Genomic DNA, 25784 nt, shown 5'->3' with positions numbered 1-25784 from the left:
GAAACTGAAGAGTTTCCTCATGGGTCATTCCTTCTGTTCTATCAAGAAGTTCCTTGAAAAATTACGCTGATTCTTATGCTGTATTGTCGATTGCGTTTACTTATTCTTATGGCTTCACTTTTTTGGTTTCATAAACATTTTATTTTTATCTGTTATTACTTTTACGTTAATATTTCATGTGCTGACACGTTCCATGGGCTTGGAGATTTACTCCTCAATTTAGTCCTACGGAACTTGATGTGTAAATTAATTAAATAAAACGAAACCAATTACTAAAAGGACAGAAATAATGAACAACTAAGAATTAAATTTTAAGAATTAGTTGTTGTACAGTCAACAGTTTAATTTTTAGAGCATTTATTCTTGTTTAATTATTTTTCCAGATTTTTTTTATTCACACAAACAGACAACAAACCCGAAATTGAAACGGAATCAAGTGCGATGTGGCTACTGCCTCCCTTCAGGTAGATCGGCCACTTGATTCAAGTCTTTTTAGTAGATATCACTTCGTCGATTTGCACCTCGATGAGGATGATGTAGTGATGAAGACAACACCCAGTCCCCGAGTAGAAAAAATGTCCGACCTGACCAAGGTGCTAGTACGGTATTCAACCACTCTGACCATTCAGCTATGGAGCTGGAAAACTGGAGTTTAAAGTCAGGTGGTCATTTCGTTTCTGTCTATTGTACATGTTTATTTTAGAGAAACTTTTCAGTTTTTACGGCGATACTCATTTATAAATAATTTTTGGTACAATGGTTATGTTAGGAAACGTAGTGCCACATACACTGATGAGCCAAAACATTATGACCACTGCCCAACTTGACGGTGACTGCCGCCTAGTGGCGTTGCGGGCACATGACGCGGAAACAAAAGTTTGTAAGCGGAGCTGAGAAGGACGTGGATTCAGCGAAGGTATGAGTTACAAATGGGGAAAGCCATTGCGATAAGCGACATTAACAAAGGACAGACCATTATTACGCGGAGCATGTGAACGAGCATCTCCAAACGGGGAAGCTGCTCGAATGTTCACATGCTACCGTCATGAGCCTCTAGGGAAAGATGTAGAAGAGCAGTGAAACTACCACTAGGCGCTAAATGGTTGGACGCCCGCGACTCTTGACAGAACGTCGGGTTCGAAGATGTGTCTGTTCTGTAAAATAGAATAGATGGTGGTCTGTGGCATCTCTGCCGAAAGAGCACAATTCTCTTGCACGAACAAGTGTTTCAGAGCACACCGCTGATCGTACGTTGTTGAACATGGAGCTCCGCAGCACACCTCCCCCATGTGTTCACATGTTGAGCGAACGACATCGCCAATCACGACTGCAGTGGGCTCGGGGCGATCGAGATTCGAGCGTCGATCAATGGAAACGTGTCGGCTCCTTGGGTGAATCACATTTTTGCTGCACTAACTTGATGGTCGTCTCCACAAACGTCGTCATCGAAGTGAACAGCGGCTAAAAACGTGCAGGGCGCCACGGACACAGGTTGGTGGGAGCAGTTTTGTCCTATGGGAGATATTTTCCTGCGCTTAGGTAGGACCTGTGGTAGTATGGTTCGAATGGCTCTGAGCACTATGGGACTTAACTGCTGAGGTCATCAGTCCCCTAGAACTTAGAACTACTTAAACCTAACTAACCTAAGGACATCACACACACCCATGCCCGAGGCAGGATTCGAACCTGCGACCGTAGCGGTCGCGCGGTTCCAGACTGTAGCGCCCAGAATCGCTCAGCCACACCGGCCGGCCCTGTGGTAGTAATCTAAGACATGCTGACAGCTGCGAACCACCTGTATCTCTTCATGCTTGATGTCTTCCCTGACGGCAATGTCATCTTTCAGCAGTATAATTAATTGTCCGTGTCTCGGAGCCAGAATTGAGCTATATTGTTTTGAGGAGCATTATAACGAACTCACGGTAATGTCTTGGCGATCAAATTCGCCTGGTATATGTCCTACGGCACCCATCTGGGTCGCTATCGGGCGCCATCACCACATACACTAATCGGCAGCCGGCCGCGGTGACCGAGCGGTTCTAGGCGCTTCAGTCCGGAACCGTGCGACTGCTACGGTCGCAGGTTCGAATCCTGCCTCAGGCATGGATGTGTGTGATGTCCTTAGGTTAGTTAGGTTTAAGTAGTTCTAAGTTCTAGGGGACTGATGATCTCAGATGTTGAGTCCCATAGTGCTCAGAGCCATTTGAACCATCTGGAACTAATCAGCAGCCCCTTATTTACGCGAATTACATGACATGTGACTAGACATCTAGTGCCACACACCTCCACAAACCTACCAACGAACTGTTGGATCCCTGATGCGCAAAATCAGTTATGTATATCGTTCCAAAGACGTACAGACAAACCATTAAGCAGGTGGTCATAATGTTTTGGCTCATTAGTGTAAGATAGTAGAGCTGCTGTTTGTAAAGTGTTTTTCGTTTAAATGTAGGAACATTTTGTGAGATTTTGAATGCTATCATTGAATTAATCTTTATGATGCTATTTGCAACTCCAGAAACTGTGTGCATAGTAAGTCAGGGTTGTTGTGAGGTAAGGGACAGATGCAGCTAAACACCAGATCTCCAGAGATAGCTGCGACTAACCACCAGAATTCTAAAGACAGACACAGCTTTATGCACGTCATGCTGTGAGAGCCAAAGATAGCATGGCCATTCTAGGCTGACCACAAACAGATGGCATCATTGACAAGAAGGTGGCGGCTAGGCTTCCGCCGCTGCCGTGGTCCACTTGCCTACCAAGTTGCAGAGTCCGCATTTGGCAGAAACAAGAACACGCAAAAAGTAAACTGCTGTCAGGAGGCCAGCAGGTAGCGAGCGAGTGCTGCTGCTAGTGTTAATGACACTGGGAAAACCCAACCGTTTGCTAGTTAGGCGGCTGTGGCGGGGAGGGGCTGTCTTATGGCAGCAACGAGAGTCTCTAATATTCGCTGAACGGATCGAAAATCAATAAAATCTGAACTAATACAGCTAAGAAATAAGCAAGTATCTCAATTCAAACAGAAAATTAAGACAGGACACGCATTTAAATACACTTTCGGTAGGAACATTAGTTTTACAATTATTCAAGATGAGAGATTTATAAAGGATCATGAATTTTAAAAATTAAAAACTATTTAACGCCCTGAGTGATTTCCACAAATTGCATCTCGACACACAGTATTTTAAAAGCACTATCGATACATACTAACAAATTTCTTGTTCCTGTAGCTACATCTGAAATATATACTGGTATGTACATTCTGTATTATAAAAACAGGAGTTTGACTTAAAACAACATGTAAAAAAAATTAGCGGCTGTATCCTAAACTAGACTAAGATATATTTCTATAATTATGTTTATTTGATTGTGTTTTTAATTATTCAGTAACAAATTAGTGTATAAGAAGTACCACACTGATAAAACTGTTAATGTCTTTGGAACTATGATGGACAGAAAATTTTAAGGGCAGCAATAAAAAGTTGGGGAAATATAAGCATAGACTGATGTGGCATATGTATGATTATTGTGTGATAAATGTGATTTTGAGAATTTGACTCAACAGAACAAAATCTATAAGAAAGTGGCTTACAGTTTGGCTCATGACACTCTGCATGTGACCGTGAACAGAACTGTGTCGATATGCACAACAGATCGTTCGTTTTGTAAATGTGTTGGAAAATTTTCAGAGCTCAGTTATTCACACGAATAACACTACATGCAGACAGTTGGGGTGTAGGTATTGCGCGCTTGGGGGGAGGGGGCTGGGGGGGGGGTGGTAACTGAGTGACAACAGGAAGGGCATACGGCCACCCCTTAAATTAACCACGCCACATCAGTTATAACCACAAAGACCCTCTGCCGATGCGGGACAAAAGCACAAGAACATGATGACAGGAGGCAAGTACGTCGCAGAGAGAAGCACCGAAAGTGCTCCAGTTAAAAAAAAAAGTGTCTCCTTAACGACTTAACGAGATGTGTAGAAAAGACCATGGAGTGAATCGTCAACTGTCGTCTAATCCGGATATTCGAGACCTGCAGGTCCTTAGCGCTCTGAGTGTGGTTCCAGAAAGTATTGATCCACTGTCGATAATCTGACCCTGCTTTCCTGCACTGACGGCTGTGTAAGGAAAATTTTTGATATCAGTAAGACGTACACTACCTAGACAATTCCACTAAAGGGCTATGTAGTCACTTACCAACATTCATTCAGCTCTTCTTATTAAAACACATTTTTAGGTACCGAGTTGGTGATATTCTGTCAAATAGCTTTGAGCAGGAGAATGGTGTTTTCCAGGGAAGTGTTTTGAGTGTTACTCTCTTCGCCACAGCCAACCAAAATAAGTATACGTCTACAGTAAGGAGACCTGTGCAGTATTACTTATTTGTGGACGATTTTGGTGTTCTTTGTTCTTCCTCCAGCGTTGCAACAGCGACTCGTCAGTTGCAACTTACAGCTGAGAGAAAATGGTTCAAATGGCTCTGAGCACTATGGGACTTAACATCTATGGTCATCAGTCCCCTAGAACTTAGAACTACTTAAACCTAACTAACCTAAGGACATCACACAACACCCAGTCATCACGAGGCAGAGAAAATCCCTGACCCCGCCGGGAATCGAACCCAGGAACCCAGGCGCGGGAAGCGAGAACGCTACCACACAACCACGAGCTGCGGACACAGCTGAGAGACTGAAGGACGTGGCTGCAAAGACAAGTACTGAGTTCTCTGTAGCTGTGTGTATGTGTGTGTGCTTTTTCTATGTATGTGTGTGTGTGTGTGTGTGTGTGTGTGTTAGTGTTAACTGTATCATTCTCGACATGTTATGAATTTATTTTAAAGACTCGTTGTGGTTTCTAGGTAATATTTTTTTATTAAAAACTGTCATCGTTACCACATGATAAAAGACTGAGGGCCTTAGCCACATTCCTAGGAGAGCAGACACGGCGCCTCTGCTCCAGTTTCATAAGGCTTTTGTGAGTACCCGTCTAGATAGTTCTTCCTGAAGTTCACTGACATATCCACTATAAAGGGATCAGGCTGGCCACGTGTGCTTACAGGACCAGACCCATAACCTGTCTCGGTACTGAGGCTGGGGAACCGCCGTCCACCAACCGGCAGCAACACCTCATCGTGCGTCAAACATATAAGATCCTCGCTGTTCTAAACTCATTAGCATACCATACTACTATCGTCCATCTATGGAACATCTTTTCTCAAAGCGCCCAAGAGTAACAAGGCCATTTCGGATCCGCGTTTAGCAAAAGCTGGAGTCGCTTGATGTAGGACAAGGTTTGGAACTGACTGCCATTCTGGTTACTACACAGGCACACAGTAATTTTAGATTTAGTGGGATGCAGGAGAGACGTCGGTATCTGTTCTTAATTAAATATCTTACGACATGTTAAATGAACAGTACTACTATACTGGGTGATTCTTATTAATGTTTAAAAAAATATAAGCCACATGGGACCTCACCTATCGTGAAATACCCCAAAGAGGATGACAAGTGTTGAAAGCTGTAACGTCGCATCAAAAGATTGGAGGGTATTTTCAAGCGCGTGCGTGAAGGGATGATTGAGCGATCTCATACTTGCATTCAAGTAAATAGTACAAATTTTGAACAGCTTTTGTAAATATGTTTTGAATCGTAAATGTAGAAGCTATATAATTATTTTCCTCGCTTTAACCAAGTAAAAGCTGTTCTTATTTGTTTGTTTCTTTCCTTTTCTCTCTTCTTTGTTTTGGTTTACGGACATTATACAGTAAAGAAAACGTGGGTCATTGGCTAGCGAAGACGCAATTCGGGAGCTTCTACTCATTTACTTGTGACGAAGTACGGTAGGTTTTTGTTGTACTCCACTTTTGAATACACCAGCGGAGACCGCGAGACCGGTAAAAAAATTAATAAATTAATATTTCAACGTAAACAAATAGTTGACTCACCCAATGAAAATTATAGTAACTGCTACACGCATCACTCGAACTCTGTGATCCAAACGCTAACTTCGCGCACGTAGGCTCGGAGCCACACAGACGTGGATATTTGACTTGGTTTGGGATAAGCAGGTGCGACAAACCGATGGCCTCAACTGCTGCATGTGGTGCGAGGTACGTCAACTGGTGATGTCATATGTTCAACATTTGCCATCCACTTTTGGAGTATTTTCATACACTTGTGGCCCCTTGTGACTCACATTAAATTACTTGTCTCAACGTCGTCAAAATGGTTCAAATGACTCTAAGCACTATAGGACTTAACATCTAAGTTCCCTAGACTTAGAACTACGTAAACCTAACTAACCTAAGGACCTCACACACATCCATGTGAGAGGCAGGATTGGAACCTGCGACCGCAGCAGCAGCGCGTTTCCGGACTGAAGCGCCTAGAACCACTCGGACACAGAGGCCGGCTCAACGTCGTCAACTTTGCTTCAGATGTTTTTAAACGTTAATAAGAATCACCCTGTAGAGTTGTATTCATGGTTCTGAACAAGGGGACTCCCTTGGGGTCTCCATTGTTTTTCCTGATCATGCCCTCTGTATACAGTTACCTCAAGAAACTGCCGTTTTTGAAGCAGAATCATACGTGATATTGAAGGCACTGGGGCAGATGAGATGTGTTGCGACTGCTAAATTCCTCGCCTGTCCGTACTCCATAAATGTCAGTCACTCTCTGCAATACTTCTAACTAGCATATTAAGTAGTTCCGAATATCGAGGATGCCCCTCTCCACCTACAAAGTCTGGGGAAGAAGGTGTCACTCTGCTAGGAGCCAGGGCACTTGGTCATTAAGGAAAACGAAATAGGAAATTTAGCAGCCAAGGAGGCTTTCAGTGATAATCAGTTCAGTGTGCCATCCCACTACATGTTGCTGCGATCCAAGGGGCTAGGGTCACGTTGTGAACCGGAGGTCTAGTGCATATTGTGGGTGAGTGGTCCAGCTCACGCCTGGAGGCGTCATTGTCACAGTGGTATCTGTAATATCATTAATTTGTTTAGTTTGCAAAATGTACAGAGTTATACAGTGAAGAGCCAAAGAAACTGATACATCTGTCAAATATGGTGTAGGGCCCCCGTGAGTGGTAACACGAAGTGGCATGGACTCGACTAATGTCTAAAGTTGTACTGGAGGGAATTGACACCATGAATCCTGCACAGCTGTCCATAAATCCGTAAGAGTACGAGAGGGTGGAGATATCTTCTGAACAATACGTTGCAAATCATCCCAGATATGCTCTATAATGTTCATGTCTGGGGAGTTTGGTGGCAAGCAGAAGTGTTCCTGGAGCCACTCTGCAACAATTCTGGACGTGTGGGGTGTCGCATTGCCCTGCTGGAATTGCCCAAGTCCGTCGGACTGCACAATGGATATGAATGGATGCAGGTGATACTTACATCCGTGTCACCTGTCAGAGTCGTATATAGACTATCAGGGGTCCCATATCACTCCAACTGCACACGCCCCACCCCATTACAGAGCCTCCACCAACTTGAGCTGTCCCCTGCTGACATGCAGGGTTCGTGGATTCATGAGGATGTCTCCATACCCGCACACATCCATCCGCTCGATACAGTTTGAAACGAGACACGTTCGGCTAGCCAACATGTTTACAGTCATCAGCAGTCCATTGTCGTTGTTGACGGACCCTGGCGAGACGTAAAGATTTTTGTCGTGCAATCATCAAGGGTACACCAGTGGGCCTTTCGCTCCAAAAGCCCATATCGATGGTGTTTCGTTGAATGGTTCGCAGGCTGATACTTGTTGATGGCCCAGCATTGAAATCTGCATCAATTTGCGGAAGGGTTGCATTTCTGTCACGTTGAACAATTCTATTCAGTCATCGTTCGTCCCATTCTTACAGGATCTTTTTCTGACCGCAGCGATGTCGGAGATTTGATGTGTTACCGGATTCCTGATATTCACTTTACACTCGTGAAATGGTCGCATGGGAAAATCCCCACTTAATCACTATTGGAGTTTCTGTGCTCCATTGCTCGTGCGCCGACTATAGCACCACGTTCAAACTCACTTAAATCTTGATAACCTGGCACTGTAGCATCAATAACCGATCTAACTGCGCCAGACACTTTTTATCTTACATAGGCGTTGCCGATCACTGCGCCTTATTCTACGTGTTTGCGTATCTCTGTATTTTAATACTCATGCCTGTGCCAGTTTCTTTGGCGCTTCAGCGCAAGTGTTCTCAGAGGTCTGTTCAACGACCCAGTGCAAGTAAGCATGCCACGAAGTGCTGATGCTGCGTCAGAGCAACATGGTGTGCGGATGGCGGCAGAGGAGTAGAAAGACGCCGCCTGCTTGGATGCTCCGTAATGACTCAGTACGGCTTCCACCTCAAGCCTCTCGAAGACAGACCATAACGTGCTCACGTGGAGACTGCCGACTGTCGTCCAGGATGTCAGTTGTTGTAAAGACTACGCCCTGGTTATCCACTATGGATCGACCAAGGCGGCAGCAGACACTCACAAGTCGGCCAGAAGGCTGCACCGACGCGCCACTCCTGGTCGGTGTGAAGATGGCAGCTAGTACATCAATCACTATGACCTGTAGTTTAGGAGGGATAGCCGCGCAAAAGTGTTCTCATCCGTGATGATCCAGTAGGCAGCTACGGCTGTGGTATGCATCCTGTTGGCCGAATCTTGCTGTTGAAGAGAGCAAGCAGGTAGCAGGCTGGCCATCTTCGATCAGCTTGCCATGGTTTCAGTGAAACTAAACAGATTGTTATTCTCTCCATTTTAGCGATACGGACAGACTGGCAGCATGACAGAATGTTTTCTTGAGCTACAAAGCCTGCGCTTATGACGTTGTGGCTGTGGGTGTACGAGCGCATTTGCCCCCGTTTATCGGACCCATCAGCGGCCCTTGACTCGCTGTGGTAATTCAATAATTATTCTGGATCCCCGATCTCAGTTCTTTCTGCCAGCATTGAATTTTCAGTGGCGCTCAGATGATGAAGTTACGTTTACCTCACAGCGCCTTGTTATGTAGCACAGCAACACTTGCGTTTCTCTCCGCCTCACTTTGATGTTTATTGCAATGGTGGTACGATTTATTGGCATTCCAAATGGGACACCAGCCCAGCGCTAACCTACTCTGTTCTGAACTCGCCTTGTGCAACTTTAAAAAAATTTTAAAGTGTACAATAGAACTGTTCTGCTGCGCAACAACGCTATCACCTGACTATTGACGTACATAGTCAGGGCTGGAAGTGATCTGTACCTATTAAAGTCAAGAACTCTACCATGGTGAACTTCCTCCCAGCCATACAGTCGAGATCAGGTGCTCCTCATTCGTCTTCACACAAGACGTAGCCCTACGAAGTGTGGCTTCTTGCTCCAGTGAGAGGACCTTCAGATATGGTGCTGGTGGCATACAGACCACAGTATGCTACATCTTAGTAGACTATTTTATATTGCAACAGGAAGGCAGCACCTTATTTACTTACATATTTGCCGTCCCTTTCAACTGACAATGAGACGAATGTGGCAAGACTTATCAAGGCTAATGTGAAATATCCGATCTGTTCCATAAAATTATAGGGAGAACTTTTAAGTATGTTATCAGGACGGCTGCTTCATCCACGTTTTTTGTAAGTGATCAGCCAGCCACATAGGTCTGTGTAATTATTTAAGTTTTCCTGTTGTATTATTTCTGTTTGAACTGAAACTTCTAGAACATTTGAGGATATTTACGGTATCTTAAAGACTGTATGATATTGTGGTTGTGTAGGTGAACGTGAGTGAGAAAGGGAGAGCCCATGAATCACAAACACACACATATATACACACATCGTGTTTTGGTATACGTATTGGTGAATCGTCTCCGAGCTTTTTAAGCGCCAGTTGTGTATATGGGTTAAACATAATGGCTGATAATGCACGTCCATATCGGACACTTTTTTATATTTGCAGTCTTTCGTGGTTTCTCCTCACAAAAATGAAAACTGTCTCTTTTTGGTAAAGGCCCCATATTATTCCTAAATCTTCACAATCTGTTTCCGTTTCCATCAAGACCTCAAATATTTTGTAGAATTTGACATATTGCAGCAAATAAAATACAACAATCAAGATCATACACATATTTAGAGCGTAGGATAACTGAAGACGGAAGAACAAGGAAGACATAAAATAAAGAATGAGAGAAGTAAAAGCAGTATTCATGAACTTAAAATTTTTTTTTAATTTAATGAAGTGTCGGCTGCAGTATTGCCACAAGTGTACTATATTGCTGTTCCCTTTATGTTACATGTTATGGCTATGTTCTTTTTAACGGTATTTGAATTTTCACAACTCGTGACTAATCAGTTCTCAGGATGATTATTAAATACAATCGAACCTAGTTAATACATATGATTAATTACAGCCGTGACTGTTACAATAAATACTTTAAAAATATAAGACAGTGGGGATATCTCTCATGACAATATGTGATTCATTATAAAATAAAAATTCTTTGTTCAAACAACGTAAGTATTGAAGGGAGTAAACAGGTTGTGATGAGCTGCGTTTGGTTATGAAGTGTGGACATTAAGTACAAATTATATTAAATAAGAATTTTAGGTAAGGTGCTGGAGTCGCCTATCTAAGACAGATAAAACCTGCATCCAGGAAGTCTTGCAAATAACTGTCGATTAAAGGACATTTAGGACAATAACAGAGAAAAGGATGTCCGAGTGAATTGGCACATAATACGACACAACCAGTTCCTCGTACATATCTTAGGAGAAAAATTATTTGGAAAAGTAGCCAGAAGGATACTAAGACTGCCAATTTTAAAACAACTTATATATAATGCAGGAATCTCTAATGACATGAGTGAAGAAGTTAGCTTCTAATAGAACCAGATGCAGAGCTGCCAACAAATACAAAGAATTATGATGATGATGATGATGATGAGATGATAGTTTTGTGATAATGATGACGATGACGATGACGAAGAAAAAGGCTTTTCCTCTGCCTGTGAAAGCTACGTATGTAGTTAGATTTCTTTCGAGTCGTTTCACTACAGCTAATTTTAGAACTAGTTCAAATGTGTGTGAAATCTTATGGGACTTAACTGTTAAGGTCATCAGTCCCTAAGCTTACACACTACTTAACCTAAATTATCCAAGGACAAACACATCAAACACATACACCCATGCTCGCGGGAGGACTCAACCTCCGCCGGGACCAGCCGCACAGTCCATGACTGCAGCGCCTGAGACCGCTCGGCTAATCCCTCGCGGCTTAGAACTAGTATTCTTCTCTTCTTTTTTCGGGAGTTGAAACAAATCTTCTGAGAGTGCAGATTCAACTTTCTGCTCTATACGGCTTAGGACAACTGTGTTTATTATTACAGCCAAATGATCAACTAGACTCAAAGTTTTGTAGTTTTCACATTTTATGCCATTTGTCTTCTTAGGGATAGATATCACAATATTTTTTCTAACAATCCGTGGACAACTTTCCCTGTCCATACATACTGCACACAAAATTAATCATCTCATTTTTAAGTTTAATGAAATATTGTGTATACCGGAAGCTTTGTTGTTTTTCAGTTTCTTCAGCGCCAATGGAGACTCATCTTTCAAGATACGTTCAATCAGTCTGTTTGTGTCTGCTTCTGTGTCTTCCTGAATACTGTTTTAGCCAATTTTTCTTCGCTGCATAGTGTTCCTATATGATGTTTCCATTCTCTTGCAACTTCATCATCATTATCTAACATATTGCCATTTCCATACATAGCAGCCGGCCGGTGTGACCGAGCGGTTCTAAGCACTTCAATCCAGAACGGCGCTGCTGCTACGGTCGCAGGTTCGAATCCTGCCTCGGGTATGGATGTGTGTGATGTCCTTAGGTTAGTTAGGTTTAAGTAGTTCTAAGTCTAGGGGACTGATGACCTCAGATGTTAAGTCCCGTAGTGCTTATAGCCATACATAGCTCTTCTGTTTATTTTTCGTTATTGATTTATGACCTTTGCCTAATTTCCCACTTTCGTGTTACCTTCAACGTTATTGATAGCACCCATGAAATAATTGACATTTTTAGTTATGAATACAGATATCTTTTTCAATCGCCTTTTGAAGAAGATGCAATGATGCACATAAGGATTCTTCCAAACTGATGACTCTAGCATATAAAATTACCTCAAGCAGCAACACAATCTTTCCTGGTCTTGCTACAAAAATTTTATTTTCTGTTTGTTCCAAAGTTCTCAATAATTTCATAGTACAAAATTTCTCTGTCGTAATTTGGAAATGCCATGGTAGGTGCGAGTTAGCCATTCGCCGGTCTGGTCTATGGCATTTCATGTGCAGGAATAGTCTGTAAGATGATTTACAGATGTTGCATTTCAATCAAGTGCGAAAAATGCAAATTCTTTGGATTTGAAATACTCTTTTCCTTCAGTGAAAAACTGCATCATTGCGGACTGCCAAACGGCTGTCACTCCTGTTTGGTGAATGAATATTTATATCAGTCGTTTAATCATCCCTCTCAGAGGTATTTGTTTAATCAACCTATGATACAATATTAGCGCAAATGTTGTCCCATCGACTGGAAAATCGTTACTAGACTCTAACATCCCATCTTTACAGCATAGTTCTGATGCAAACGAACGATAATCACAATTTTAGAAAGGTCTTTCTACTGACATGTGCTTAAAATGCAATAGTTTAGATTCATCTCATTCATAGCACAAATACTAGGATCAGGCGTACACATCATACAGCAATGAATATATATTTTTCTACCAAACCTATTGTAAATTATCATGTGGTTACAATTATGAAAAATACTCAGATCATGACTAGAATTTGATTTCCTCTTTACCTGCAATGCTCTGCAACATGAAACAAAGACATTCCCTAGGCGGGGTGGCTTGCTTACCTCAGAGATACAGATAGCCGTACCTGAGCTGCCACCACAACGGAGGGAAATCTATGCAGAGGCCAGACAAAAATGTGATTCCTGAAGAGAAGTAAACTATTTCCTGTCACTGCACGTTGTTGCTCGTATTGTCAATAGCTTAAAACAACGGGAAACTAGAGCCGCTACTTTTTCCAAGGACATGCCGCTCTGCCGCAAGGTTAAATGATGATGACAACCCGCTGGGTAAAATATTCAGGTGGTAAAGTAGCCTTCATTGTGATGTTCGGGTGGGGACTACCCAGGAAGCTGCCATCATCAGGAGAAACAAAACTGGCATTCTACTGATCGGAACGTGAAATGTTAAACCCACTCGTTGGTTAGGTAGATTATAAAATTTAAAAAGGGAACTGTAGAGGTTGAAGCTAAATATAGAGAGAATTAGAGAAGGTCTGTGTCTGGATAAACAGGTCTTCGGTCAAGTAAGTACAGGGCTTTACAGACAAAATCAAACAAAGGTAATGCAGGAGTAGGTCTAATAATGAATAATAGGATACGAATGTGGGTAAGCTACTTTTAGCACCATAGTGAACGCATTGTCGTCGCCAAGATAAACACAAAGCCAACACCCAACACAGTAGTACAAGCAGTCCGCAGACGATCAAGAGATCGAAATAATGTATGATGAGGTAAAAGAAGTTATTCAAATAGCCAAGGCAGAAGAAAATTTAATTGTGATGGGAGACTGGAATTCGAGTATAGGAAAAAGAAGAAATTGTAGGAGAATATGGACTGGGGAAAAGGAATGGAAGATGAAGCCGCCTGGTAGAGATTTTCACAGGGCATAATTTTATCATCGCTAACACTTGAATTAAGAATCATGCAAGAAAGTTGCCTAAGTGTAAGATACCCAGAGGAAACTAAAGATTTCATATTGATTAGATAATGGTAAGGCAGAAATTTTGGTACCAGATTTTAAACAGCAAGACATTCCCAGAGGCAGGTGTGGCCTCTGATCATAATTCATTGGTTATGAACTAAAGATTAAATTTGAAGAAATTGCAAAAAGATAGGAAATTAAGAAGAAAGTATCTGGATAAGTTGAAATAACCTGAGATGGTTGATATTACTGAGCAACTATTGACCGAAAAGGGTGAAAAGAATACATTAAATGACTAATGGGTAGCTTTGACAGATTGAAGGCAGCAGAAGATCAAATAGGTGAAAAGACAAAGTGTATTAGAAATCCTTGGATACCTCATGAGATACTGTATGGAACTGATGTAAGGAGAAAATATAAAAATGTAGCAAATGAAGCAGGTGAAAGGGAATATAAACGTCTAAAAAAATGAAACTGACAGAAGGTACAGAATGGCTAAGCAGAAATAGCTAGAGGACAAATGGAAGCCTGTAGAAGCATATATAACTAAGGGAAAGATAGATAACACCTATAGGAAAATGAGGCTTTTGGGGAAAAGAGAAGCAACTGAATATCAGGAGCTCAGATGGAAATCCAGTACTGGACAGAGAAATTAACGACTTAAGTCGGAGGAAGGTCGCTAAAGTAGAGGACATTCACTCAGAACAACTAACATCTTTGGGAGAACAAACCATAACAAAACTATTCCACTTGTTGTGCAAGATATATGAAACAGGGAGAATTCCCTCAGACTTCAGTAAGAATGTAATAATTCCAATTCGAAAAAAAGCGGGTACTGACTGGTGTGAATATTACCGAATAACCAGTTTAATAAGTCGTAGCTGCAAAATACTGACACGAGCTCTTCACGGAAGAAGAGAAACTGGTGGAAGCTGACCACGGGAAAGATCAATTTGGATTCCGGAGGAATTCTGGAACATACGAGGCAATACTGACCTAACGATTTATCTTAGAAGATGGATTACAGAAAGGTAGACCTATGTTTGGTAAATTTCGAGATAGCTTTCCACGATATTGGCTGCAATACATTTTTTTGGAATTCTGAAGATATAATTGGTAAAATATAAGGAGCGAAAGGTTATATATATAACTTGTATAGAAACTAGACGGCTCTTCCAATTGTCGAAGGGTATGAGAGGGAATCACTAGCTGAGATAGAAGTGAGACAAGGTTGTACGTATCCTGATGTTATTCAGTCTGCTGGAAGGGAAGTCAAAGAAAAATTTAGAGAAGGAATTAAAGTTTAGGGAGAAGAAATAAAAATTTTAACATTTGCCGATGACATAATTCTGTCAGGGAAATCAAAGGACTTGGAAGTGCAGTAGAACGTAACGGACACTTTCTTAAAAGGAGGATATAAGATGAACATCAACAAAAACAAATCAAGAGTAATCCAATGTGGTCGAAATAAATCAGACGACACTGAGGGAATTAGATTAGGAAATGAGACACCAAAATAATAGCTGTAGATGAATTTTGCTGTTTGGGCAGTAAAATAACTGATGATGGCCTAAGTACAGATGATTTAAATGTAGACTGCCAATAGCAAGAAATGCGTTCCTTACGAAGAGAAAATCGTTAATATCGGATATAAATTTAAATGTTAGGAAGTTTTTTCTGAAAGAAGTTGTCTGGAGTATAGCCTTGTACGGAAATGGAACGTGAACGTTTGGCAATTTAGACAAGAAGAGAATAGAAGCTTATGAAATGTGGAGCTACAGAAGAATGCTGGAGATTAAATGGATATATCGCGTAACTAACGAGAAGGTACTGAACAGTATTGAGGAAAAAGAAATTTGTGCCATATCTGGACTAAAAAAACGGATCGTTTGATAAAATACATTCTGAGACATCAAGAAATCGACAATTCAATATTGTGGGAAGTGTGGGGGCTAAAAATTGCAGTGGGAGAGCAATATAATCTTCTAGGGTAACTGAATGTGGTGATCGACACAAAAAACAAAGTACACCAAATTGTACGTCTTCTCTAAGAAAATTAGTGTCGCAGAGATTTGTCCTGCAGGATAATTACTATGAAAGTTATTGGTGAAAAATTAAGTTGCGTAATATAGAGTTTATTCATCAGTTATTTGTTAAAACCTGTAACAGTCCATTTTGATGAACATCAAAGAGCGCTTGTAATAGTGTTTCTGCCATTAGTGCCAATAAAGCTAGATTTTACAAACTGACTGTGAATTTGTGATGAAGCTTGGAAACCTATTAGTATGTTTGATGGAATCCTCGCTGCATAAACAAATTAACGTAAAGCATACTAATTTATTCCACTATTTCGAAAACAGCGAGGAAACAACACTAAAAAGCAAGAACATCAAACAAGGACAGTAAAACACAACTTTTTAAAAACACAAAACTGGTGACTGATGGGGCAACACAACAGTTTTAACCGTTCACTGTGTAACGGGGTATCCTTCTGCAGCATTACTTTTCCTCAGCAGTAGTTGTCTACACCAGTACTATTTTTAGAATTTTGGACAGATCAGTATTATCTCAGTTGATTTTCTCAAAACTTTCAAATAATTTTACACACAGTATGGTATATTTCAAGCTAAAATTTATGAAAAGGAATTACTTTATAAAATATTTTAGTTATGGTGTTATAATAGGTAAGTACTGATTTTGAATATACAGTTAAATTATTTTTGTCGAAACATTTGAAATCACGAAATATTTCCACACTTAAAATTTCTATTATTAATTACGCAATCCTGAACTGTGTACTATATTTATTTCTGGATTCATTTGCGAAATAATCATCGAAATTAATAATGTAACGAAAGCGAGTAGGAATTCATTCGTTAAGAAAAATTGTAAACCGTTTGGATTTTTTTTTTTTTTTTCGCAGGGAGTGAGAGTCGTAAGCTTCCCTCTGATATGATCGGACGTATTTTTGTATAATAGGTGAGAACATTGTAATTTTTCTGATGTGAAAAAATCAAAAGGCTGTATGATATACTAAAATGTGAGAAAATATATTTATGAAAAAAAAATCTCCAACAAGAATCTTCAAATTTATTCAGTTCAAACCAACCGGAGGATTTTCACCTTCAATAATCAGATCCCTAGAGAAGAAGAACTGAAGCCATTTCAAGCTAAGTAAACTTGAAAGTTTATTGTAAACTTCGCTCCTCTCAACATCTTCATAAAGAAACTTATTTATTACTTGGACTGGGTATTGTTTAATGTTGACAATAGCTGGAAGTAAGAAGGAGAGGGAAGATTGCAACTGTAAGCCGGATGTGACGCAGATCCAGTAAAGAAATTTTTCTGATGTGAAAAATCAAAAGACTGTATGATATACTAAAATGTGAGAAAATATGTTTACGTATTGTTTAATGTGGACAATAGCTGGAAGTAAGAAGGAGAGGGAAGATTGCAACTGTAAGCCGGATGCGTCGCAGATCCAGTAAAGAAATTCGCAGCAGCAGTATGCTGGCCAGTCACGATTTTGTAGCGGTTCCGGTAGGAATCTGTACTAAATTGAGTGACGCTCAGTTTCAGTTCTCAGCAGTGTTCATTTTGAGGAGTAGTACATTTTTCGGCATCTGCAGTCTAGCCTACATAGTCGGGACTTAGATCTTTGCAGTGTTCTGTGGACTCCAACTTTTATTAGTGAACTCGTGTAAAGTTATAATCAGTTCTGGTGAACTTAGGAAGAAAGTGTGAATTGGGGCTTGAGGGATTTTATATAACTGTGTCAGTGAGTATGATCTCGCCTCTCCCTTTTGACTAATAAAATTAGTATTAAAAGCTGCGGTCGAAATAGAAGAGGGCCAGTAAATGTGCAACCCAGTAGAAATATTTGCTCGAACACATGTGTAAGGGGTGGTTACACATCGCTCCATTTAGCATCTTATTGTCAACCTGACTGTGGAACCGTTAGTTTTTTCTGAATTTCCAAGAATTTGAGGAGTATGGCAAATTGGGCAACATCTCCAAATGAAATTAAGAAAACAGGGTAGTCAAGTAACTGAAGTTGAAAAATATTTATAACTGAAATTGAGAAAGGTTTATTACTTATTTCTTCGTCCAGGATTAGTCTGTTAACCTGTTCCGGCCTCAGTTTTCTTTCCATCTCTTAATGGGTCGACAACATGTATTCTTCCAGTAGGATTATATCTAAGAGCAAGCTTCGGTATTCTGTTGTTCTCCGGTCTAAATATGTGGCCTTCCCCATGTCTCTAGTTTTGGCAAATTCTGTCATTCAACGCGAATTTATTAAATTGCTGCTAATTTTGGTCAACGGCTCCCGCTGTTCCTTTCGCACATGACATCCGGCTCAAAATGTGATGTAAGTAAACTTAAGTTTCGAAAAAAGATAAATAACAATAGTTATTCCTTTATTAACTGTTGACGTAACCCATTTTAATTAAAATTTACGTTTATTATATCTTTTTCTTGTAATGAAGTCAATGGGAATGATAAGCTTGCTACTTCATTATCAGTAAGATTGAATTCTTTTTCCACATTCAGTCGTGATCTATATTTCGTGTTGATGACAAAATACTGAAAACCCTACCTCAATTAAGTAGGGTGTTGCAAAAGTTATCAAACGACGTAGGACCTTGTTACCTGCTTGCGGATACTCCTCCTCTACCAGACTCCAAAACTTCAGCAGTGATCTGGAAACGATCTTCGATTTCAATTTGCCGTCTGAATAAATATCAGTAAATTGCTCTTGGTCTTTAGTGGTAAGTGTTGATGGAAATTCTGTACTGAAACGTACTTGAAGAGGAATCAGTGAGTTCAATTAAATGAACCACAAACGCATACTTCAGTTTTTTACCCAAGTGAAAGTCATTATCTTCTAAAATAGTGTAAAGACCAGGGAAAATGTAATGTATCACTTTACCATCCATTCACCTCCCCTACTGCCGACCTTATGTGCTCGTTCCATTTCACATTGTTTTGCAACATTACCCCTGGATATTTAATCGGTGTGACTGTGCCAAGCAGCACATTACTAACGCTGTATTCTAACATGACAGGATAGCTTTTCCTGCTCACCTGCATTAACCTATACTTTTCTACATTAAGATCAAGCTGCCATTCATCATACCAACTAGAAACTTTATCTAGATCATCTTGAATCTTCCAAAAGTCACTGAACTACTACACTTCCCCGTACAAAATAGAAACATCAGCAGCCGGCCGCGGTGGTCTCGCGGTTCTAGGGGCGCAGTCCGGAACCGTGCGACTGCTACGGTCGCAGGTTCGAATCCTGCCTCGGGCATGGATGTGTGTGATGTCCTTAGGTTAGTTAGGTTTAAGTAGTTCTAAGTTCTAGGGGACTAATGACCACAGCAGTTGAGTCCCATAGTGTTCAGAGCCAGAAACATAAGCAAACAGAAGCAGATTGCTGCTCACCCCGTCCGGTAGATCATTTGTAAGAGCGGTCCTATCGCACAACACTAGGGCCCTTCTGACATTACTCCTGTCTCTGATGAACACTCGCCGTTGAGGACAACGTACTAGGTTCTATTACTTAAGGAGTCTTCGTCCTATTCTCATATCTGAGAATCTAATTAATCCGTATGCTCGAAGCTTTGTTAACAATCTGTAGTGGGGCACTGTGTCACACTCTTTCCGAAATTCTAGGAATATGAGAGCTGCCTATTCCCGTTCATCCGTGGTACATAAGATATAATATGAGCAAAGGGCAAGCTGAGTTTTGCACGAGCGATGATTTATAAATCTGTGCTGACTTGTGAACATAAGCTCTGTCCATAAACAACGAGAGGATGTTCGACAAATGAACTTAAATACTATCGAGCACCTGTGGGATGTATTACGGAGAAGTATTGTAGCACGTCCACCTGCACCAACGACCATCCACCATTTGTCAACGGCGCTGGTGGAGGAATAGGGCACCCTGTCACAACAACTCGCTACCAATGGCATGTATTGCTGTCCGTGGTGACCATACGCTCTAGTAAGTACCATGTCGTCCCCCACCCCCTTTCGTAATGTCTAGGGGACCGTAATCAATCGCGATGACTTCGGTGTTATTATTGTGTTTGAATGTGTCATTTCCGCTAGTATCATGTGTGTTTGTTTCAGTTTCCTTCTGTATTATTCTGTAGCAGTTCTTTCTATGTATGGCCCAGGTTTTATCGAGTAATGTTACTTGGCAGTGGCACATCATGCGAAAGTGACTTTCGTCTTTAAGTTATGCCCTAAAGTGTATACAAGCGAAGAAGTGACGAAGGGGAATCATTCTACGAATAACATGGGCGACAAACTGAGGCATCCACTGAGATAAACGACTTCGACAAAGGTCTCACTGTTACGGCCAAGCGCCTGGGAACGAACTTCTCGAAAAAGGCAAAGTTAGTCGGCTGTTCTCATGCTAACTGAATATCTGCGGAAGGTGGCTGAAGGACGGTGACACCAAGAGTACACTGCAAGGCGTTACAGACTTGCCCGCTCTGGAACGCATGGAAGGTGGCATTCTGTGTCAGATCTGATGACACAGTACAACGCTACTGGGGGCGCAAGTGTTTTGGAGTACACTGTTCAGCGCAGGTTTTTGAACAAAGGGCACCGCAACAGACGACCCCTACATGTCCCATATTGATCCAGCGACATCGTCAGTTACGATTGCTTTGGGCACGGGATGAACTACACTGGACTTTGGATCCACAGAAATGCGTCGCATTGGTCGGATCAGTCATGTTTCTCATTACACCATGTCGATGGTAGAAACAATAGATGCAGATGTAGGATTTAATGTCCACCTTGTATCTGTTGTCTTAATTATGTGACAAATTTGCTACAGCACACGAGCACTGAAAAGGGGTGGAATATATAAAATCACTTTCAGTTGTGGCAAGTTCTACTACACGAACGTGGCAGAGCAATATCCAGCCGCATTAAGAAACACCACAGAAGTTGGAGATTCAGAAAAGGAGACTCTACCTTTGCCGACCACCTTCTTAATGAAGAGCAGTTACAAGGTGTAACATTAAGTCCTACACAACATCCACAACGCGATTAAGATCGACCATATTGAAATAATGAAACTTGGTACTAAATGATCCCACACAACTCCATTACTCACTGTGTCTAACCTTGATGCTGCAAATAAGCCCATCCAGACTGCTGTGTAAATTACCCTTCCTAGTTATATGCCTCATCTTCTGCTTTATTTCAGTTACTATGGTTTCACTTGCCACGTGATTTTACTTTGTATAATTAGAGCTGTTTCTCTCTCATGAGGTCACTCGCTTGTAATACTATAATTGGTTAAGACAATATTATCTACTTCAGTCGTATCCTCGAAACATTTCAACGTACTTTAAAGCATTTTACCCAGTTTATTTAAATTCTCCGAATAATTGTCTTAATTTGTCTTGATAGCTTATTAATCCAGTGTTTCATATACACACATCACGAAAAGTTTTGCATCACCTCGGTTCCGAGAGTCCCGGAACCTGCACACAAAATTGGAATAAAGATCAATATAAACATCATTTCCGCCCTTTTTATTGCTCATTAAAACAGCACATCGCATATTGTACCACCACATAGCGAGAACTTCAGAGGTAGTGGTCCAGATTACTGTACACACCGATACCTCTAATACCCAGCAGCACGTCCTCTCGCATTGATGCATTTCTGCATTCGTCGTGGCATACTAACCCACAAGTTCATCAAGGCATTGTTGGTCCAGATTGTCCCACTCCTTAACGGCGATTCGGCCTAGATCCCTCAGAGTGGTTGTGGGTCACGTCGTCTATAAACAGCCGTTTTCAATCTGACACAGGCATGTTCGATAGGGTTCATGTCTGGAGAACATGCTGGCCACTCTAATAGAGCGATGTCGTTATCCTGAAGGAAGTCATTCACAAGATGGGGGCGCGAATTGTCATCCATGAAGAGGAATGCCTCGCCAATATACTGCCGATTTGGTTACGCTATCGTTCGGACGATGGCATTCACGCACGAATCGTACAGCCATTACGGCGCCTTCCATTACCACCAGCGGCGTACGTCGGCCCCACGTAATGCCACCCCAAAGCAGTAGGGAACCTGCACATTGGTGCACTCGCTGGACAGTGTGTCTAAGGGGTTCAGCCTGATCGGGTTGCCTCCAAACACGTCTACGGCGATTGTCTGGTTGAAGGCGTATGCAACACTCATCGGCATGTTGTTGAGCCCAACTGTACCGCGCTGCATGGTGTCGTGGTTGCAAAGATGGACCTCGCCATGGACGTTGGGAGTGAAGTTTCGCATGATGCAGCCTATTGCGCACAGTTTGAGTCGTAACACGACGTTCTGTGGCTGCACGAAAATCATTATTCAACATGGTGGCGTTGCTGTCAGGGTTTCTCCGAGCCATAATGCGTAGGTAGCGGTCATCCACTGCAGTAGTAGCCCTTGGGCGGCCTGAGCGAGGCATGTCATCGACATTTCCTGTCTCTCTGCATCTCCTCCATGTCCGAACAACATCGCTTTGGTTCACTCAGAGACGCCTGGACACTTTCCTTGTTGAGAAGCCTTCCTCGCACAAAGTAACAATGCTGACGCGATGGAACCGCGGTATTGACCGTCTAGGCATGGTTGAACTACAGACAACACGAGCCGTGTACCTCCTGCCTGGTGGAATGACTGGAACTGATCGGCTGTCGGATCTCCTTCGTCTAATAGGCGCTGCTCATGCGTGGTTGTTTACATCTTTGGGCGGGTTTAGTGACATCTCTGAACAGTCAAAGGGACTGTGTCTGTGATACAATATCCACAGTCAACGTCTGTCTTCAGGAGATCTGGGAATTGGGGTGATGCAAAACATTTTTTGATATTTGTATTTTATCTGAGTTCAATAATTTTAATTCATATTTTATCGAAATAAGTCTTCTCACTTCAGTATTGTATCGGACGTTAATTATTGTCATCTTTGACAGCAAATTGAGAGACTGTTAGGAGGCTCTTAGTCTAAAATCTTTGTTCTCCAAAAATTCACAGTCATACATACTTATCTTTCCACGTGATAATGGCCTAAAAGCCGAAAACCGGTTAATTAAGTAAAATGTTGTAGAATAGCACACAAATATTGTGAGTTTTTAATTTATAATATACAATCTAATACCAATAATTGGAACTCTTCGAATTCATGGTTTCATGACAAAAAGAGTGGTATAGTTTGATCAGTGTCGAATAGGTTGCACCGTAAGAAAACATCTGGAGCAGTTCCAATCTTCTCTTCTTTACCGAGCTCCACTTCTCGGTGCATGGCAAGGGCACGCTAAGAAATTTGCAGACTCGTGACAAAACGAAGCCCGGAGTTGCTTTAGAAACTAGCTTGGTGGCGGCGAGTTGTGTGACAGTTTGCGCTACTTTCGCCCCCGGCTGCTGCACTTTCGCATTTCGTTGTATTAAAGCGACATCAGTACGGAGGGCGCAAGATGAAACCTTTTTTCGTAGCGGCAGCGGTGTCTGCTTTACGACACTGCATATTTCTGCAACATGTATTCGTCGCGTCGCGAGACCCTGTGTGCCGTGGCCTCTCGCTGTCGGAGCTGCTGCTCCTTGCATTATATACCGTCACACAGCATTCTGGCAACATCTGATTTCTATTTAAATGCTAGGCCTTTTTAAAATGATCCATCAGGACCAACGTATTTACAGAAGTCTCAAATCAATCCAGAGTACTTTGTAAATTATTCCTCCGAGTTATATGCCCTATATTTTAACTTATTTCAGCTACTGTACTTTCATTGCCCCATGTACCGAGCAGCCAAAACATTATGACCGCCGATCTGCTATCGATATAAAGCCTCCAGGCTATAGGAGTGTCACCTACGATGAATAGCTGCTAGTCAGACACATGCAGGGTGCACGTAGTATCAGTGAGCGTACTGTCCATACGCAGAATGGGGAAGGTGCGAGTCTATCTGAGTTTGACTGAGGGCAGATTAAGATGGCGCGAAGGCGTGGCACGAGAATTTCGGAAACTGCACAACTTGTCGGGTGGTCGACAAGTATTTTGGTGAGTGTCTTCAACACGTGGCGAAACCAAGGTGAAACCACGTCCAAACGTCGTGGTGTTGGGCTGCTACCCCACAGGCGGCGAACTGTGGCGGAACTAACATCAGACTTTAATGCTGGGAAGAGTAGAAAGTGTGTCTGAACACACATTGCACCGAACATTCCTAACGATGGGCCTCCGCGGCCGACCACCCATGTATGTGCCAGTGTTAACACCAAATCAGCAACTACGACTGAAATGGGCGCGTGACCATCGGTACTGTATGTTGGCGCAGTGGCAGAGCGTTACGTGGTCTGATGAATCTCGATACTTTTTTCGTCATACCGATGGGAGGGCACGAATCTATCGTCTTCCAGAGGAATAGCTCCTTGACACCTGTACTGCGGGTCGGAGAGAAGCTGGCAGCGGCTTCATTATGCCCTGGGGAACATTCACGGGGGCATCCATGGGTCCAGTGGAACTCGTGCAAGGTACCACGACGGCCAAGGAGTATCGTACACAGGTTGCAGACTATTTACACCCTTTCATGAAGATCATGTTTCCCGATGGCAGAGGCATTTTTCAACAAGATAATGCGCCAAGTCACAAGGTCAGGAGTGTGATGGAGTGGTTCGAGGAACACACTAGCGAGTTCCAAGTGAGGTGCTGGTCCCCCAACTAGCCACATCTGAACCCGATCGAACACATCTGGGATTTGATTGAATATGGCGTCAGAGCTCATCGCCTCCCTCACCGGAATTTAGAGGAATTAGGTGTGTGCAGATGTGGTGCCAACTCGCTCCAGCGACCTACCGAGGCATCATTGCTCCCCTGCCACGACGCTTCGCCGCTGTTATCTGTGTCAAAGGTGGACATACCGGCTATTGGGTGATCATAATGTTCTGGCTGATAAGTGTTATTTTACTTTGTACAGTTACAGTTATTGCTTAGTCTGCAGCGATTGTGTAATTACATGTCACTCTCGCCACTCATTGAAAAGAGTAACACAATATGAACTGCAGAGAGGACAGCTGATCTCCTCAAAGAATGCACAAATCGTTTGCATCCGTACTTACACTAAATAACCTAATCATTTTTAACAACTCACTCCTGACGGCATCTTAATCTTTCAGTGTTCTAGAACTAAAGATATACTGAGATCTATGGAGAGACTGTTTACTCGTTCATAGCCATATCTGTAATGTTATTCCAGTTGCATTCTATTTCCTCATTTGAGTGCAGAGTATAGTGATTTCACGCTATCAGTATTACAGCAATGATTTGGGAATAATACACAGTTTTTGTAAAAAATGATTTTGTTGTGACTATAATACAAATGTCAGAGGTAAAATCTACATATAATTTCAACAACAATACCTCTAGTTTGGCACCTGCTAAGGGTTTATGGATTCTATACGAGCATCGTGCGCAGTACGGTACAAGTAACGATAATCCATTTCGTACCATACGCGTAACAGCTGGACTTTAATTACCTATTTCCCAGAGACGCTTTGACCTCTTTGTATTTGCGAAATGAACCAGTACACACTGACATACATTATCTGATAAAAAGTATCCGAACACCTACTAGTTGACATTAAACTGGATTGTGTCCACCCTTCGCCTTTATGACAGCTTTAACTCTGCTAGGGACACTTTCAATGACATATCTGAATGTCAGTGCAGGAATGATAGCCCACTCTTCCATAAGAGCCAAACCCAGAGACGGTAGCGATGTTGGACGCTAGCGTCTGGAGCGAAGTCGAAATAATTCTAACTCATCCCAAAGCTGGTCCACTGGGTTCACGTCGGAACTCTGAGAAAACCAGTCCTTTTCAGGAAAGTTATTGTCCTCACATCATAGCCTTACAGATGTTGCTTTATGACAAGTTGCATTGTCATACTGATGGAACAGTAATCATCTCCGAAATGTTACCCTACTCTGCACTGTGTACAATGCTGTATAATGTGTTCATATCCTTTCGCATTTAG

The sequence above is a fragment of the Schistocerca piceifrons genome, chromosome X, assembly GCF_021461385.2.
Source record: "Schistocerca piceifrons isolate TAMUIC-IGC-003096 chromosome X, iqSchPice1.1, whole genome shotgun sequence".
Classification (NCBI taxonomy): domain Eukaryota; kingdom Metazoa; phylum Arthropoda; class Insecta; order Orthoptera; family Acrididae; genus Schistocerca; species Schistocerca piceifrons.
This window is presented reverse-complemented; position numbering follows the sequence as displayed.